The following is a 15338-nucleotide window of genomic DNA, read 5'->3' as shown; positions in this document are numbered from 1 at the left end:
ACCCCATGTTATCTAGATTGTGAACAAGAAGCAGTTTCTCTATTACACACAGGAGTTCAGAGGAACTGTTTAGCCTTAGAATCAATGATTCATAGAATAGTAGGGTTGGAAGGGGCCTACAAGGCCATCGAGTCCAACCCCCTGCTCAATGCAGGAATCCAAGTCAGAGCATCCCTGACAGTGGCTGTCCAGCCTCGTCTTGAATGCCCCCAGTGTGGGAGAGCCCACCACCTCCCCAGGTAATCGGTTCCATTGTCGTATTGCTCTTACAGTCAGGACGTTTTTCCTGATGTTCAGCCGGAATGTGTCTTCCTGTCACTTGAGCCCATTATTCCGTGTCCTGCACTCTGGGATGATCGAGAAGAGATCCTGGCCTTCTTCTCTGTGACAACCTTTCAAGGACTTGAAGAGCGCTATCCTATCTCCCCTCAGTCTTCTCTTCTCAAGGCTAAACATGCCCAATTCTTTCAGTCTCTCTTCATAGGGCTTTGTTTCCAGTCCTCTGCTCATCTTTGTTGCCCTCCTCTGAACCCTCTCCAGTTTGTCTGCATCCTTCTTAAAGTGTGGTGCCCAGAACTGGACACAGTACTCCAGACGAGGCCTAACCAGTGCTGAGTAGAGGGGAACTAGTACTTCCCGGGATTTGGAAGCTATGCTTCTATTAATGCAGCCCAAAATAGTATTGGCCTTTTTTGCAGCCACATCACATTGTTGGCTCATATTCAGCTTGTGATCGACAACAATTCCAAGATCTTTCTCGCTTGTAGTGTTGTTGAGCCACGTATCCCCCATCTTGTAACTGTGCATTTGGTTTCTTCTTCCTTGGTGCAAAACTTGGCATTTATCCCTATTAAATGTCATTCTGTTGTTTTCTGCCCTGCGCTCCAGTCTATGCAGATCACTTTGAATTTTGTTTCTGTCTTCCAAAGTATTAGCTATCCCGCCCAATTTTGTGTCATCTGCAAATTTGATCAGCATTCCCTGCACCTCCTCCTCCAAGTCATTAATAAAGATGTTGAAGAGCACTGGGCCCAGGACTGAGCCCTGCGGTACCCCACTCGTTACCTCTCCCCAGCTTGAGAAGGTCCCATTGAGAAGCACTCTTTGAGTCCGATTCTGTAGCCAACTGTGGATCCACCGGATCGTTGTTTCATCTAGCCCACTTTGAGCTAGTTTGCTCATCAGGATATCATGGGGCACTTTGTCGAAAGCTTTGCTGAAGTCGAGGTATATGATGTCTACAGCATTCCCACGGTCCACAAGGGAGATGACTTGATCAAAAAATGAGATCAGATTTGTCTGGCAGGACTTGTTTTTGACAAATCCATGTTGGCTTCGAGTAATCACGGCATTGTTGTCAAGGTGCTTGCAGATGGATTCCTTTATCATCCGCTCCAGAATTTTCCCAGGGATTGATGTCAGACTGACTGGTCTGTAGTTCCCAGGTTCCTCCTCTTTACCCTTTTTGAAGATAGGGACCACATTCGCCCCCCTCCAGTCATCTGGCACTTCCCCCATCCTCCATGATTTCTCAAAAAGAAATTTTGCACAGCGTCCCTGTGAGGTAGGCTAGGCTGGGGAATCAGGAGTTGCACAAGGCCACGCAGGAAGCCTCGTGGCTGAGTCATTATTTAAGCCTGGCTTCCCACATCCAATCCCAATACACTGAAGATTATGCCATGCCGGCAGGAATGCGTAATGCACCTGTCTGCCCAGGTAGCTCAAGAAAGCGAGCTAAGCCACACACAACACATAAAGGCAAAGTCTATAGGCCAGGCAGCTCGAAAATCCCAGCTTATCTTAGTCCTGCATCCTCCCAAATTCCATTTGTCTTCCCCTGGCAATATCTTCTTTCTTTTTACATTCCTTGCTCTCCCAACAGGCTGGGCTTCAAGAGTGTTTACATTCCTGCAGAAGTGAGAGTTTTATTATATACTTCTTCTGATCTTGCCTGGCACGTTCCCCCACCCACATTTCATATTGCAACACCGATGCCTTGGCCACCCTCTAAAACTTGGAAGAGCTGGGGGGCTGGTTTGATCAGACCTGCTATGGGTTTCTTAGCACTTGTGTCACTGGGCTGGATTTCAGCTGGAAGATTTTGTTGTTGGGCTGATAAAAGCTCAGGGGTGCTTGAAAATGGATGCTGGTGATCAATCTGGCGAATGAGATTCTCTCAAGGGGGAGCCATAAGGCCCCTCCATATGCCATACTGAATCGGGATTATGGGAGCTGTAGTCCAACACATCTGGAGGGCAACAGGTTGGCTCTATTTGCTGCTCTATTCTGTATGTTGCGTTTGTTCACTCTGCTATCTGCTTTCTGACACCAATTAAAAGTCTCTCTCCAGGGTGCCTGTTCACTTGGTTACAAGATACACTAGAAACATACATGGCCATCTGTAGGGAGGGTAAGGGGGACAACCCCCCCCCGAATAATCCATCATTCCCAAATTCCCAGCCTTCACTTTAAAAAAGAAGCAGCAAGTCTCTAGTCCTTGTAGGACTGCACATTCTGCCTTGTAACTAGACTGCTCCTGCCTTTAATTTTTTTTAGCCAATGAATGAAGTCATAGTCATGACTGACACACCCGCGCTCTGGAGAAGGAGGTTCCTGGTATATTTTAAAGCCTTTTTTTTGAGAACGGGGGGGGGGGGTCTTTCCTCGGGAGGGCTGCCCCATAAAAAACAAATTCAGGCTTTCCTTGCAGTTGTGATCGGGCAGTAATGTGTCTACCCAAAAACAAAAGGTAGGAGTAAAGACAGCAGTTCATGATCTTTCTAACTCAGGTCTTAACTTAAAATTTGTCCCGTTCCCCCCACCCACCCCCACTTTAGTCTGTAAACATTAAAAAAAATTACCCTGCCGATGTATACCCATCATTTTTATACCCATATTGCAGGAGGCAGGCCTGTGGCTCAGAGAGTGTGGGTTACAACGGGCCTGCAAAGTAGCCCAGTGTTATAATACCGATTTTCCTCGGGGGAGGGGGAAGTTAGAGTGGCATATGACAACCCTGCAGGGTAGTCCAGTATTGTTATGCTTTCTCATGATGGTGTGCGTGCGCGCGTGCATGCATGCTCAGGGAAATGCTGTGTTTGTGTGTGTGTGTGTGTGTGTGAGTGTGTCGTGGGGGGTAGATTCTGAAGTCGAATATAGCAGCATTTATTAAAAGCTATAGGAGGTGGTGATATATGTATATGTGTACATAGCTTTAAGAGAGACGGCAAGTTTTGATTTCTCTTTCCTCCCGGAGGCCTGGATGGGGCTTCTCTTTCTTGAGGTCAAAAGGAGCCAAGGAAAGAAGAAGGATTTCAACGGCAGTAGAACGACATTGTCTGCAGACCATGTCTACCCACTGAAAACAACACAAGGGTAGACCAGGCCGATACATTTGTATGAGTCCAGGTCTATCTAGGACAGCACAGTGTGCAGGTCTTGTCTCCGCTCAATCGCCAGATCTTCCAAACATTGTAGACCTGTTCTCTGATGCTATTAGGTGTTTTTTTTTAAGTGAAACCAGTCCCAAAATGTGCAGTTCCAAAAGAATGTCAGCGTAGTTCCAAAATGCAAGTCGTGCAACAGCTCTGTGTTATGCTAGCTGATGTAAAAAGGGGCCGATGACAATATGAAAAGTAAAGTGAGTCGTCCAGGCTCCTCTAGAACCCCAAACCCTGTTCAAGCAGACCCATTTCTCCTCCCCTTGCCAAAGACACTCCCCACAGACTCCACTGCTACTCTCTGCACCAGGGGTGAGCAATACGTGGCTCATGGACTGAATGTAGCCCCCATCTCCTTGCGTGCCCCCATTGCTGCACCCCCCCCCCCAACTGGCAGCTTGCCTCCAAAATTCGACGGCAAACCACTGATATTTTTTGCCGCTGCTGCATCGCCAAATTCAGCGTGGCCTGCGGGTGGAGCTGCGGTGGTGGAAAGCGGCCCCCAGCCCCCCCCCCCCGACGTTGCTTACTTCTGCTCTGCAGAGTGTTCACCAATGTTTCCAAGATGAAGGAAATCATTCTAGAAGACGGGGACCCCTTACCTGACAAGTCGTGTGAAGCTGCCGGCGTTACGAGAGGGCAGTGATGCCACGGAATATTCAGCATGGCATCTGGTAAACAGGAATGTAGCCAGCTACTGCTTGAGGTAGCCAAATGCTTTGCACTGAATGCGGAAGCCACCGATGTGGGGCAGTGAATCTGCTCTGGGTTTCAGCCCTCCCCAGTCAGAACTCTAAAGGAGCGCTCCAAGGAGCGCTCTAAATGTCTTCTAATGCAGCCTTCTCCAATCTGGCGCCCTCCAGATGTGTTGGGCTACAACTCCCAGCACCCCCAGCCAGCATAGTGGGAGTTGTAGTCCCACACAGCTGGAGGCCGCCAAGTTTAATGTTCCCTGAAATCTGCTTCCTTGCCATTTCTGCGCAGTCGTTTCAGTCCTGCCCTCTGGAGCAACACGAGATCCTTACTAGCAGCACCTAGGAGAGAGCTGCCGGTGTGCTCAGTCGATCAATGAAGTGATGAGATCTTCCTGGGGCGTCTCCACGTCGTTCACTCTCCAGGTCTTTCCTCCTGCCAGTTCGACTCTGCAGGATGGGTGTCTGTGCTGTGTTCCTCCATTGGATGCAAGTGGATAATTTAATTTCTCCTGATTCGGACACACTGCACAGTGGTAGAGCTTTGCATGCAAAACTAGGGCCGTGCCCAGAATTTCTCCCACATTTCCCCCCTCGACCATTCTCGTTCAATTTTATAGAAAAGAAATTGATTTAGAAAAGAAATTCAAAGGAGGAGAAAAGTTTGGATAAATTCTTACGGGTTGGGTTCAGTGTCCTTGTGCTTACCTGACTATGAGGTGGCCGAGGAGTGTGTGTGCGAGTGTCCTGTTCTTCATTGTACGCTCATCTGGCAGCCTGTAGCCTCCTCAGCTCCCCACACTTAATTTAAAGCCCAGTGGAAGACATCAAGAGGAAATTCCTCCCCTGCGGCTTTTTCAGATCAAGAAGTGCAGGCAACCTGGGAGGCTGCAGAGCAGCGGAGGGATTTATAATAGGAAGAAACAAAAAACACCGCACTTGGCCGCTGCCAAATTTTCACCACCATTGGCCCTCTTCAGCCCCCACCCCCTTCACCCTACCCCCACTCCTACACAGTGTTCTTGAATGACACTAGGTATGGGGCATGGTGAAGGATGCCAAATGGTGACCAGGCTGTCAACCCACGTGCTGCTGGTGGCAGTACGAAAAACAAAAACTTGTAGAGAAGAAAGGAAAGAAACTGTGTTATAACCCCTGCCAATGGTGCGCCCTCTCTGTGAGAAAGCCCCCTGGAATTTCTTCCCCTAGAGAAATTCAGTGAAATTGTGCCCCCCCCCCCTCTGCTGGCAGATAGGGTGAAGGATTTCAAGAGGCCATTTGCACACAGCTCTAGTGTCGACAATAATGGGCTAGATGGACCCATGGTCTGATTCAGTCTAAGGCAGCTTCCGACATTCCTATGAGTGCCTGTTACATCTGTGCATGACTCACCACTCTGCAGCTTCCACCCTCCCAATCAGGAGGCGTGACCCGAATAGCGATTTGTACAAAGGTCCAAAGGGTGAGTCTCGGTGCCCGTTATTATTAGTAAGAGTAATTCTTACTCTAAGCAGCCTTTCCCAACCTGAACACCCCCAAATGTGTTGACTTCAAGGACTTGAAAGGTGGTCGCAGAGAGGAAGGCCAGGATCTCTTCTCGATCATCCCAGAGTGCAGGACACGGAATAATGGGCTCAAGTGACAGGAAGCTGGATTCCGGCTGAACATCAGGAGAAACGTCCTGACTGTTAGAGCAATACGACAATGGAACTGATTCCCTAGGGAGGCGGTGGGCTCTCCCACACTGGAGGCCTTCAAGACGAGGCTGGACGGCCACCTGTCAGGGATGCCTTGACTTGGACTCCTGCACTGAGCAGGGGGCTGGACTGGATGGTCTTATAGGCCCCTTCCAACCCTACTGTTCTATGATTCTATGACATACAGCTTCCACCATCCTCAACAGGCTGTGGTTGGTTGGGGTTGCAGTCCCCTGCTCCTGGCGGGTACCAGGTTGGGGAAGGCTGCTCTGGAATGTAATGTTAAGATGGCATGTGTCTCGAATTTATATTCGGAATAAAATGGTGCTCCAGCAGTCGAGATGTTTGAGGGAAATTCTGACTTAAAACCAGATCAACACTGAATGCTGCAAAGCGCCAGGGGGGAGATAGCCAAGCCAAGAGGGAGGAAGTCTTTGTGTATATGTCTGTTGCGGGTGGATGGAAGGAGAATCAGCTATTACGATTTTGTCATCATCACAAAGGAATTATAGAAATGTAAAACAAATGACCAAGAATCATGAGTTCAGCTTGGCACAATCCTGACACTGTGTTTGGTTTGGGGGCTGTTTTTGTTAAACTCCTGATCTGTTTATATACTTGTCACTGGAAGAGCCCTTATGCAGAATGGTTAATACGAGAGGAGGCTTATCGGAGCCATTCCAGAGCTAAGAATGGTCTTGGTGGATGAGACATAAAGGCCTACATAGTCCGGCACTCTAGTTGCGAAAGTAGCCAGTTGGAAGTTCCTACCCCAACCGGGAAACTCGGAAGGTGGTGATGGCCTTTCCCGGTTGTCCGGCCCCTGGCTTTTTGTTACTTGGAGGCAAATTGCCTTGGAACATTAGAGGCTCCATTCTTATTTCTAACTACCATGAATTGATCTAAATCTTTATAAATAAACAAGATCTTATAAAGTGTGGTGTAGTGGTTAGATGTTGGACTGGGGAGATCCGGATTCTAGTCCCCACTCGGCCATGAAGCTCACTGGGTGACTTTGGGTCAGTCGGTTACTCTCAGCATAGCCTACCTCACAGGGTTGTAGTATGGATAACATGGAGCGGAGGAGAAGGACTGTGTCAGCAGCCTTGGGTTCCTTGAAGAAAAAAAGGCAGGATATAAATGTGATAATAACTAAATAATAAAACTGCTCTGCTGGAGCAGGCCTAACGTCCACCTAGATCAGGGGCAGGGAACCTCAGGGGCCAAATCCAGCCCTCCAAGGTGCTCCAGATGGCCACGCCCCCTTCTCTAGTCCCACCTCCTGTCTCCCAACCACCAATCGTTTGATGGTTTCCCGGCTTCGGCGCAGTCCCCCCCCCCCATTCTAAAAGGGTGAAATGCCTCTCCGAAGGCGGAGTTATTGGCATTAAGAACGTTACGCTAAAATGTGCTGGTATTTTTTTTTGCATTTTGGCCTCATCCCTTTTGCCTTTGGCCACGCCCCTTTGCCTTAGGCTCCACCCCCCAGTGGAACATGGCCACCGAATCCAGCCCTCAGGCCGAAAGACGTTCCCCACCCTTTATCTAGCCCAAATTCCCATTTCATTCAGATGCTTCTGGACAGCCCATAAGCAGGGACAGAAGGTGATGCTGTTGCCCCCAGCAACGGGTATTAAGAGAGAGACTGGCTCCGAACGTCGTTAGCTATCGAACCGAACAGCCAGGGAGTGCGCGGTCCTCCGCGAGTGTAGTCTGCTGACAAAATGAACGCCACAAAGATCAGTTGTGGTATCTGAGAGGTGTAATAAAGAAAACATTGCCCCCGAGCATGTGCAGATTGGCTTTCTCCTCGCCACTAGGTAATCCCAGATGGCCCTTGCAAATTTGGAATAAGGGGGTAGCGGTGCTTGTAGATCTTTGTCTTTATCCATGTCATTCTCCAAGGGTTTCTGGATGGTGTACACGATTCTCTTCTCTCTCTCCCCTCCCCATTTGTTCTGATGACAGCCCTGTGAGGTAGGCAAGGCTGAGAGAGAGAGTGCGCCAGTTCACATCATCACCGCAGCCGCCCAGCCACGGTGGGTTGCGGTGTGTGCTGGCGGCCATTTTGAACATTCAAGCCGCGGCGGGCCCCAGCCAGCATGACCAATGGTCAGGGATGATAGGAGCGGTAGTCTGAGAACATCAGGCGGTTCACAGGTTCTCATCTCTGTTAAACCCGCTTCTTATCACATAAGGTCCCTTCCCTAAGCATGCTTCCTGGGAATTAACCCCCACACACACATTGACACCCCAGACATGTGGCGGGTGGGGGGAGCTGTCAGTAGTGAACGAACTCTGCAGGTGCTCAGAGGTACACCTTTCTTTATTAATAGTTCACACTTGTTCCGGATAAACCCATAGTAAGTTCTCTGACCCACATTTCAGTTCTGCATTCGTTTTCTTTGGAAGGTTTTTCTTTTTTGGATGTTTGCAAATCCACGCTAATCCTCCCACTCGTTCAAGGTCAAAGGATATAAGAACATGTAAAACTTCCCCATTCCTACTTGGTTTCTCACGTATTCTCCTACAGCAGCCTCCCCACCAATGTGGTGCAATGCAGATCTTTTGGACTACAGCCCCCAGCATTCTGACCATTGGCTATGCTGCCTGGGGCTGATGGTACTTCTAGTCCAAACATCGGTTTCCCCTAGTTTGGGGAAAGCTTTCTTACAGTCAGGGAGTCAATCACTGCGGCGTGCTCAAGCTGTGTGTGTTTCACTGCAAGGTTAAAGTGTGGCTGAAGTGTGTGCGTGTGTGTGTGGAAAGGAATGGCAGCATACCCCAAACACTCACAAATGCGGTTTTAGAAAAATCTTTAAGCCCACAATAGCTATTTTAAGTTTATGCAGCATTTAATTTTAAGCATCAGCCATCCAGTGTAGCTTTTTTTAATCCATACTTCCAGCAGGTTTTGAGCAGAAGGCGAAGTACGCGCGTAAAGTATCATGAAGCACTGGTTTGAGGTTTCGCCTCTTATTTTGGGAGGTGGGGTTGATATCCTAACTTTTCTTGTGCATGTCCCTTTCCTATAAACCATACTCCAAAATATAATTTCATAGGGTCCTCCCCACATTAAACTGGACTCACTGTTCAATACATGGCGTTGCTGTCTTGGGCCAAGCTACTCATTACTTTACATGTTTTTTAGCTTTTAATGGAAGTGTCGTTCTAAACACCGATTTCTGCCCTGGGTGGGTGGGTGGAGCCGGATTAGAACCACAGAACGCCTGGGGCGGGGGGGGGGAGCCAACCCTTCCTTGCCACTGTACTAACAAAAATCCCCCCCCACTCCTGTGGCCGCAATTTGCCCTGGGGGGAGCTCTCCCTGGCTTACTTGGGGTTGAGCCAATCTCCCCCCCAGTCCTTAATTGGGGTTGAGCCAATCTCCCCCCCACTCCTAATTTGGGGTTGAGCCAATCTCCCCCCCACTCCTTACTTGGGGTTGAGCCAATCTCCCCCCCCACTCCTTAATTGGGGTTGAGCCAGTCTCCCCCCCAGTCCTTAATTGGGGTTGAGCCAATCTCCCCCCCACTCCTAATTTGGGGTTGAGCCAATCTCCCCCCCACTCCTTACTTGGGGTTGAGCCAATCTCCCCCCCCACTCCTTAATTGGGGTTGAGCCAATCTCCCCCGCCCCCCACTCCTACCACACTGTTGAAAGGCTTTTTCCAAGTGTGTAACAGGGTTGTTGTTTTAAACATATACACAAATCGGTGTGTAGCTTTGCTGAATTCTTTAAAAGTGCTTTCTTGCCATTGAAACCGCCTTCCTTCCCCAAAGGTATTATCATGGGGGAGGCAGAGAGAGAGAGAGAGAGAGAGAGAGAGAGAGAGCAAGGGGCACCTCGGCTGAATCTACACATCTCAGTTATACCGTTATCATACCATTATCATAACTATTGGTACATATGACACCAGTGGGCACCGGTGGTTATGGTAACGGTCTAACTGCAATGTGGAGATGCAGCCCTGATTTGGCTCTGAGATCACCCTCGTCCTCTGAGCTCATATTGGCTTATTAAAAAACCCAAACCCCTTTGGAATGTAAAACAGTTCATTCGCTTTGGCTTCTCAGCTCATCCCCTCTCCATTCTAAGCCTTGTCACCATCAAGAGACCCTATAAAGACAGTATACTATCGACCAGGCTTCCCCACCGTGGTGTTGGACTACCATTCTTATCACCCCCAGCCAGCATGTCTGTTGGCTGTGCTGGCGGGGGATAATGGAAGTTGTATACACCTGCTACAAACCCTATATATTCTTATCCCACACCCCACGCCCTGCTCACCTCTCCACCAAAGAGTTCAGAACATCTTGGTTCTCCTCATTCTCCAACAGCCCTGCGAGGTAGGTTAGATTAGAGCAGGGTCCCCAACCTTTTTGGACCTGTGGGCACATTTGGGAATTTGAGAAACTGCTGTGGGCACCACCACAAAATGCCTAATCAGTGGATTGCTGGTTTGGCATCTATCTGCTGCCTCTATGGATCTTGGGGTGCATATTCAGCAAAAACTTTTGTTTTGTATCTATTGGACACCGCAACGTCTCTTTAATAAGGGATTGTCTAATTCGGCTAATTGCTGGTGGTGCAATAGAGCTAATCCTTCTTTTAAACGTATGTTTTGGCAAAGTCCAGAAGTTTTCTTTTTGAGAGGAGGTTATTACATGGATAAATTTTGTACTGGATCAGCCTTGAATATTCGCTGATGTACACACTCTTTTAAATTATTTACATGCTTCACGGAAATTAACAAATGGTCAGCATAAATGGATTCTCCACGCCCTTTTGACAGCTACAAGACTACAACATTGGAAGGATAACCACTCACCTCCTATAATGCAACGCTTTCAATATTTCAGTGGGTGGCATATAGACAGACACCAGCTTCAAATGGATACTAATTTGGATATACGGTCCACTTTTGTTGAAGCCTATATATAACTGCTAGAAAGCGGTATGCATTTCATATGTATTCATTGCTGTGGGTATATTCAAATCCATTGGAGGTGCCCACGGGGGGCCCTGGTTTAGAGACCCCTGGATTAGAGAACATAGGAAGTTGCCTTATACTGAATCAGTCTATGGGTCCATCTAGCCCAGTATTCTCAGCACTGACTGGCAGCAGTGACTCTCCACAGTTTCAGGAAGGATTTTTTCCAGCTCTCCCTGGAGATGCTGGGGGTCGAACCAGGCACCTTCCGCATGCAAAGCAGGTGCTCAGGATTTATTTATTTATTTTCAAGAGACTAGATTAAGAGACAAGGTCACCCAGTAAGCTTTAGTGGTTGACGGGGGATTTGAACTTGCGACTCTCCAGTCCAAATCTTAACTTGCTAGCCACGACACCACGCGGATGCTCGTGTTCTTCAAGTCACTTAAATTCCTAACAGTGCCTCCAAAGATTTCTTGAATTCTGTAAATGATTCTCTGGCACTGATCTACAGCCCATATAAACCTCTCCCTGTCGGTGGTTTTGTAACTGGCATATCCGATTTGGCTTTTGGCTGCAGTGTACCCGAGTACAACCTATGAACAGCCGCTTTGGGAAATTCGGCGGCAAACTGATACAGAGGCTTGAAAGGGCGAAATTTAGCCTGCTGACTTCTTTGCTGATGCACCACCAAATTTTGATGTGTGTGTGTCGGGGGGGGGGGCACCAGCACCGAAGGGCCCACCCCGATCTAGAACCTAACATGGAAATTCAGCTATTGGGGGCTTCTACTGTTCCTATAGCCTTGTGAACAGGGCAGTGAGTGCCGACAACCGGCGCCTCCATCCACGGTCAGTTCCAGCATTGCAGGGGTCGGTCAGCAAAGTGCTCTCTTGTGGGCTTCCTGAGGCTTCACAGTAGGGTGGACACTTATGCATCGCCAAAAAAGAGGACAAAAGAGGGCACACAAAATTTGCACATGCTAATGTATATGCTTAGATGGAAATTTAGAAATAACTATAATTTAACCTTGGGGTGGGGGGAAACCAGCTTCCTGGGTCCCAATCCAGCTCTCCAGGGTTCCCCAGATGGCCACGCCCCCTTGCCCCGGCTCCACACCCTTTGCCCCAACCACAGCTTCTGAGCTTTTGCGCCGTTTCCCCCCCATTCTAAAAGGCTGAAATGCCTCTCTTAAGGCTTAATCAGTGGCAGTAAATGCCTTAAGCCACCATAAGCTGGTGTTTTTTCATATTTCGGCTCTGCCCATTTGCCTTCAGCCCCGCCCCCTTTTCCCTCTGGCCTCCCCCACCACTGGGATGCGGCCCTTGGGCTGAAAGAGGTTCTGCACCCTAATATAGCTCCTTGTTTCTCTGGCTTCCTCTCCCCACTTTTTAAAACTCAGAATGGTTGAGGCAGCTGAGAAACAGTCTTGAAAAAGGAGTAGATCTTGAGGAGGGACTTGAACGAGAAGAGGGTTGGGAGAGTGGATGGTTGAGGAAGGCTGGCAGAAGTGTGGAGGAGGAGGCCGACGGTGGGGTGGACAGGGGCCGTTTCCCAACCGCCATCACCTTCCTGAGTGCTTGAGCCATTTGGCCACGCTTCCTTCCAGCCGGGACCCTGAAATAGTTCTGTTGTGAGGTTCGCCTCGAATGAGAGGCGTTCCCTCCCCGCCACCTTCTGTATCTGGAAAGTTGGCTCCCTGACCTTCAGGACGATTTAGTGCTGATGTTGCAGGAGATAAGGCATGAAGGAGGGAACCACCCGCCAGCTGACTGTGCCTGGGAAAATAAAGGGAAAACAGGAAAGAAGCTGAGGTCACCCTGTTTCCGTTCCTATCTCGAACGCTCCACAGGAAGGCCAGGCTCGCGTTGGCAGCGCAAGACGCTGGCGGGAGAGGAGCTCGGCAGGTGAGCCAGGGTGGACACCGGTGTGAGTGTGGGCGTGTGGGGAACCAGTGCTTGATCCTGAAAAGGCGAGGAGGTGCTGGGAGCTCAGGTCTGCCTGGCAACTGGGCCCTGTAACCGGTGAGAGGCATGGGCTATTGAGTCACGCAGCACTTTGCACAGATGTGGGTGCTTCCGAAGAGCCAAAGGCCAGCCCCCTGCCCTGAGGTGCTTGCCATTTTTATTTTATTTTATCCTTGCGCTGTGGTGGGAAGAACAGGCGAGGGGAGGAAGGAAGAGGCGTGGATTGCAACCAAGAGAGGCGAGCAGGGAGCCAAGGCCTGAGCATGGGAGCTTCCAGACGGCGCCTTTATGGTGCACTCATCCTGTCTCATTCACAGGGGTGCTGCTGAGCCAGGACCCATGAGGCCTGGCCACAGATCTATTCCCCAGAGCCCTGAGTGCCCAATGGAATGTTGTTTTCTTAGCTGAATTGCAATGCGGGGACAGAGTTTCAAGAGGAATTGCAGCTGGGGAGGGAAGGGTTAACTCCACCCCCCCTCACATGCTGTTGCATCATCCCCCCCCCCATCTCTCCCTGGATCACAATTAAACTTAGATTCCCCCCCCCCTCTTTGGTTCCAGGATGATCTGGAGTAGAGTGAGAATTTTATTTGGCTGGGAAATTAATTGGCTGGCTTTGCCTTCTGTGAAATGTAAATAAATCCATGTAATTATTTTTAAAAGTGCATACGTCCATGTAATATGCAGAGTTTATGCAGATGTGTGTCCTACTGGCCTGGGCACTGAATCTTTTATAGTGCCTACAACACCTCTCCTCATTCACAAACGTGAAGGGGGGGGGGTCCCTGATGTTGGCGCCATCCACTTGTAACCCCTAGCCCACCCTGTGTTTCCCCACCACTCCTTCTGTCTTTTTTCTGATGGAAGTCCTTCCATTAAGGAAGAAAAGATGGAATAGCTGCACCACGCCTTCTGATTGTTACCACTAGGACCCCTCTGTCTGGAAGTGCTCTGTGAGCCGGTGTGCTTAGGTATCCCCAGATGCTGTTTCATTTTGGGCCAAGCATCCTTGATGAAAGCAAGATGCTTAATTCCAGAGATCTGGGAATTCGTCCAGGGCTGTGGCTTGATTAAATCAATTCCAGCTGCAATCCTATATGCACATCCCTGGGGATGTGCATGGAACTCAATGGGACTTACTTTTGAGTAGACCATAGGACTGCACTGTGAATTTTCTTTAATCATACGAGTTTTTGTTGATTTTAGTTAATGCATTGATTTTAAATCTGTATACCTTTGCTTATGAATAAAGCAATGCTACAGGGGAGGGAAAAGTAATTCTTTGTTTTCGGGTAGTGCATGCACGTGTCATCATCTAAGGGCCCAAGTTATACACAATACCTTCAATGCAATTAGTCAACAGTTTTTTTCTCTCTTTAAAGTAAATCGCAGGTGTAAGGGGCCTGATCTGGATTGGGACTGTGCATGGGGCAAAGTGTTAAAGCCAACTTATTCCTCCCCCCCCCCGCCCCTCCTGGCTCGCAATCTGGATCAGAGCCCTGCACCTGCAACGCACGACTTTTAAAAATTCACAGAATCGCTTATTGCGTGAATGGTGTCTTGTCTACTTTGGCCCTTATCTCTCACACAGGCTCTCCTTGTTTGAGATAAGGGGAGAATGCCTCTTCTAAGGTGGTGCCTGCCATCTGCAGTTTTTGTAAGTTCTCGCATTTTATATATCTGCCTATTTGCTGCCTGCTTAATTGGGGACGAGGTCCGTGAAATGTTTTTAATCGATTGGTCTGAGTAATTTGTAAGATTAATGTTGCAACCTCAGCTTTGATTAGTCAGTAGTAGGGGGAAGTTGCCCTGCACATGCTCAGAGGCACTTTATTTTTATTTTTTATTAAATTTCTTATCACGTGTTCCAAGAGGTGAGCCCTGGCTGGCAATGGAGGACTCTGGGGTTGAACCTGATCCATAAATGTAGGGATGCATTAAACAAGAGTACCCATTTCTTTTGCTCATGGGAGGTGGAGAAAACAGCAGGGGGGGGGGGATTTGAGCAGAAAAGCCAGTGGAGGGGAAAGGGCCAAGAAGCCCCTCCAACCCTTGTTGGTTTTCCGCTGCACCTTGCAGCCTCCATGGCTACACACTTTAACAAACAAAAAATGCCAGGGAAAATAAAACCCTACACGTATCTAAGCATCCAATCTAATTTGGCCCTTACTTTCCATATTCCTTGGACCACGTTCCATTCACTGGATAGTACACCAGGACCTAAAAGTGTATCTTCTACATATCCCCGCAGTTTCCTCCTGCACAGTCAGATTCTAACGTGGGCACCACTTGTTAGGAAGAAGGGATTCCCTGTTTACAAAGTACGCATGCTGGAGTGATATATATATGACGCCATCAGTGTGGCGTGGAGGACAAGGCACGACACTTCTTCTCCAGAAATCCCACCGGATGTGGCGTGGCTGAGGTCCCTCTCCTTCCAAAGTGTCCATGAGTTAGTGATACAATATGGCTCATACGGAGAGCACACGGTGTCTCGGGCGCCATCTCCGGACGGTGGCAAAGTCAGGCGTTGGCTGGGTCCCCACAGCGGGCATGGGGTCTATCGCTTCGACAGTGCTGCCACATTCACGTTGGACAGAGCACCCCAA

General features: G+C 49.0%; 1 protein-coding gene across 2 annotated transcripts in view; it reads left to right on the top strand.

Moving 5' to 3' along the window:
• Positions 1-15338, top strand: part of ARHGEF2 (Rho/Rac guanine nucleotide exchange factor 2) — a 169813-nt gene that overhangs the window by 9601 nt on the left and 144874 nt on the right. The window contains exon 1 of one of the 2 annotated variants that reach the window (XM_084823679.1): positions 12329-12669. The exons of the other annotated variant lie outside the window; for it this stretch is intronic. The gene's annotated coding sequence lies outside the window, so the exon portion shown is untranslated. Of the gene's footprint in view, positions 1-12328; positions 12670-15338 lie in introns of those variants that run through there. 2 annotated transcript variants of the gene reach the window in all.

The sequence above is a fragment of the Heloderma suspectum genome, chromosome 17 (assembly GCF_057233095.1).
Source record: "Heloderma suspectum isolate Gila_16-S chromosome 17, 16-S_ref, whole genome shotgun sequence".
Taxonomy (NCBI): domain Eukaryota; kingdom Metazoa; phylum Chordata; class Lepidosauria; order Squamata; family Helodermatidae; genus Heloderma; species Heloderma suspectum.
Note: the sequence above shows the minus strand (reverse complement) of the source record. Positions and strands in the feature narration are given on the sequence as shown.